General features: G+C 34.4%; 1 protein-coding gene across 1 annotated transcript in view; it reads right to left on the reverse strand.

Moving 5' to 3' along the window:
* KLHDC8A (kelch domain containing 8A) overlaps window positions 1–4,121 on the reverse strand; it is a gene marked incomplete in the record, with an annotated part of 31,827 nt that extends 27,706 nt beyond the window's left edge. The window contains 1 exon segment of the mRNA XM_072424982.1: window positions 3,840–4,121.
* Window positions 4,122–4,367: the final 246 nt, after the last annotated feature.

Genomic DNA, 4,367 nt, shown 5'->3' on the forward strand with positions numbered 1-4,367 from the left:
TCAATGGCACATGAGTGATTTTCAACAATAAATGTGTACTGTAGTCTTCTTCATGGAAAAATAAGACATCCCCCTGAAAATAAGACCTAGGGCATATTTTGGCATTTCAAAAAAATATAGGACAGTGCCCTTTTATAGGGGAAACAGGGTAGTGTGTTCTCATGATTTTTGTTTTCCCAAATGACAAAAACTGATTTTTATTGGAAAAAATTATATTCTGACCATACATTTGTTACATTTCTCTAATAAAACAGTTACCTACACATTTATTTTTGTGTGTAAGAAGGAAAGATCAAGACATTACTACACGAATTGTATTACCATAAAAAATCCTGGTAAAGAACTAAAAATTAAAAAAAAAAAAAAACTATTTAAACTTGAGAAATTATATTCGCTTAACTATTCTTTAATTGGGATGTAGTTGGGAAATAGAGGGTTAATCACAGCATTGTGTGTATAGCACCTATCTAGCCGTTTGTTAGCACTCAGCTAGATGAGTTCTTGTTACCAAGCAACCTACGCCTACATGAACTAACCACGCGGTACATGGGGAGCATGAACGAACAGAAACTAAGCCTTGCAAACAAATAAAAAATACTATACAAATGTGTCAGCATTCATAGGAAAACAGGAATAGGCACTATACCAAGTTTACTATGCAGGAAGCTGGCATCCAGCTGTATATATGAGGGAATGCAGTAAATAAAATTTAAAGCATTACAGATGTTTCTGGCAGCAAAAGGGTTATTGTGACTAGAGGAGGAGGAACAGAGTAAAGCTTAAATCCAGGTCACTTCTGTATTGCTTAAAACCCTTGGGGGGACTGCTATGCTTTAGTCGCCTGTATCCTTTTGTGTTGTGGCAGTAAATCAAAATCATGTTTTATTTTCATGAAATTTACTAGATTCAACAATAGGCTGGCCTAAAAACAAAGCTAACAACAGAACATTTTACAGCAAATAATTCCCAAGAAAAATACAGATACTGGAATTTACCTTAAAAATAATGGTTGCCTGACAAAAGTACTTCACTTCTGGCCTAATCTTTTGTGATGTAATAACCTGAAATATGCATGCAGTGACATCAAAAATGCTAAATTGGCTACTTGTTCTAGTCAGTGATTTAAAAATTATTACTAAAACAACAACAACAAACAACAACCAGGCAACTAGCATATTCAAAAGCCAATCAGTAATTGTTTGCAGTCTGGAAATTTTCTTAGTAAATGTGTTTTAAATCTTGGAACAGAATCATTCCAGGTTTGCTAAATCACCCAGCTTCACTGATGAAAGTGTATCCTCTCTAGCCTTTGAGAGTTTTAAGAAATCAGGCTCAGTATCTCAATGTTAGGAATCACATAGAGTTGAAAACAACACTGGTACAACAAAAATGGGATGCTTACCGGTAGGTCTCATATTTGATTGGAAATAGAGCAAAAGCTGTACTATGCAGCATGTAAAACTATGGAATTTACAGTGAAGCATATGGACATTTATTACAAATTGGGACAGAAAACATTTATTTACACCTCCATTCTGTACTAAAAGGTGCCTTTTAAGCTTGGTTTATACTCATCACTCATATTCTCTACGCAAACAATAAGGTGGAATCTAAAGCATAATTTACAAGCCCAGAGCTGCTCAGGTAAATTCACAGATTTCAAATGCTGTTTCACTGATATGAGTCCTGACATTGCGATAATGATACTATACTTCAACGTGTTTTGATTGTTTTTTTCATAACAACAAACCTGAAGGGTGTCTTTTCTCACCTACTTTTTCAATTTTTTTTTCAATTTTTAATGTGTAAAAAAGCAAAATAATAAATATATGACTCATGTCTTAAGTTCATTACAGATAAAAAATCAGTCTCAGTAAACTTTACTAGTTTCATGTTGCTTTCCTAAATTTGTTGATGATGCTGGCTCTATTTAAGCAAATCTGGTATAAATTTTTTATGCCAGCGTGCCTCTACACCGAAGAAATGTTAGTATGAATGCAAGCATAAATTTAAAGTCAAAGAAAAATGTTTTTTCTTTAATATTAGGAAAACACCTTCATGATTACATAAAGCACCCAACTGGCTCTGCTTTGGAGTGATCTTTTTCAACCTCTCTGTCCCTCTTTCTTTCTGGGTTGTTACTTTATTTTGGGTAAATATATTTACACCCCTATGAAAAAAATGCCATATTTATCTATAAAACTTTATTTTTGTCTAAAGCTTTTATCCAGCTCTATTATATTGCTTTTGTAATTTTGAAAAGCTTATATAATTTAAAAGTAGTAAAAAAAAACCACTTGTTTAACCACTTTTGTCAATTTTGCATATTAATGTTTTACATTCCTAAAAATTGGGACATGGCAGGGTGTATCCTTTTGTTTATATACTTTGAGCTAAAAAGTTTCCCTATTCTTTTTCTTTAACAGTTGAATGTTCTATAATAAATGTGAGTAATGTGAATCTATCACTGTGTAGGAAACCTGGAGCCAATGTCAGTTGTCTTTTTAGCCTCCTCCAGTTAAAAAGCTATACTGTACTTTTTGTGGATAAATGTAACTAAACCTGCACTTATATAACAAATAACCAGTATTATATCACATATACCGAGAACTTTGAGCATGTCAAATGTGGAAAGCTGCTACAAGGGTAAATGTAAAGTATATATTATTCTTTTAAGGAAACTGTAAGTAAGTTTAACAATGATTTCAGCAATTTTACAATAAATGATGTCTATACTAAGACTATGTTGAAGATCAAATCATATACATGTAAATATTACTATTGGTCAGATTAATCATTCTCAGTCTGATGATATTTACTTGTTAGGTTGCGGTTTAACACATATTGTACTTACATGACAGCTAGGTATTTTAACATGCACTATGGGGTTAAATGAGAAGCTCTAGTAAAGTAACCCACAATACAAATTTTTTAATCAGAGAACTCCCAGTCTTATCTGCAGGAGATAGAAACCCATAAGAGCGTGAACAGAAATATCTGATTTTATCTCTTCTCAACCTACAGCGGTAGGAAATGCATCCATTGATATGTATCTTTTTTATGATAACTCAGCCCTTAATATGAACTGGGGAGATTGTGATGTCAAACTCACATCATAAAATCATCTTTTGGAAAAATGTCAAAGTCATCACAACAAGAGTGTAGGTGTTAATAACAATTACTCATACACACAGACCCTGATGAGAGATGAGAGCAGCTTGGTCCCATCTAATCTGCTTTTATCCTACCGATTTAAAACATCAGACCACGATTAATCCTGTTTAATTCAGTTTTGTTTGCTTCCTAGATTTTTATTCATACATTCATCTAAACCACCATTATTGGGGCAACAATTCTGATGAACAATTCCAGGCAATTATCACTCAACATTAGAGTGAGAAATATTTGACATGCCAAGTTAAAAAATATTATCAATTTATAGATCAACATAAAATACAGTGTGCGTAATCATAGATCATAGACAGCATTTCCAATTAATTAAATGATCATATTTAATATTCATTTCTAGCAAATGGCATTTGTGTCTTTTATGTCCTAAACCGTACAGTAGGTTCACATCTAATGACTCTTGGGACTACCAGGCACTGTCTACAGCCATGAACTGCATATACAGAAATAATTTTATTAAACTGATATCAGGAATAAATACAATTACTGAGGTCTGATGGCAGAGTGGACCACAACAGATTTTGGATGTCTGATGCCCTTGGAATGAAGGAATTCTTCAGACATTGTGATGTACAGTCCTCTAACTAATGGAAGAACTCAGACTATAGGAGGTTAAAGGCTTTATACAAAAAACAAATTCCTCTACTCACCAATAGTTCCAGGTTTAGCTGAATTCTAGCAGCTGCATGTTGGCTTTTTAAGTTTAAGTCGGGTGAGGTGGAAACATATTACATTATCTTGCTGGGAGCTGGTTTCTGCTGCACTTCTCTTTCCTGTTCTGTCACAGCTGTGAACATGCCTGCTCTGCCTTACACTGATTCTGCCTCTCATCTTTCCTGTCTGTCCCCCTATTCCTCACATGCCTATGTTGTCAGGCTGTGCCTTTTCCCTCCCTCCTTAGGGAATGACACAAGCTGTGATTGAAGAATGCTTCTGTGGGGAAAAATACCTGGAGAGGAAAAGGATAGCATAGCAGAAAATGGAGAGTCAATTAGCCATATGTACTGAGTCTCCATGATAAAAAAGTCCAAAGTAGGACACAGCTGGTGAGGATAATGCTCTTTTATGTTGGGTTTTGTCACCGCTACATAGAGATTCATGAATGTGCATGAGATAGACATAGAGAAAGAGGAAATGGTTGAATAGATTGAGAATGATGGCTGGATGGATAGATAGAG

Source organism: Pyxicephalus adspersus, chromosome 1 (genome assembly GCF_032062135.1).
Source record: "Pyxicephalus adspersus chromosome 1, UCB_Pads_2.0, whole genome shotgun sequence".
Classification (NCBI taxonomy): domain Eukaryota; kingdom Metazoa; phylum Chordata; class Amphibia; order Anura; family Pyxicephalidae; genus Pyxicephalus; species Pyxicephalus adspersus.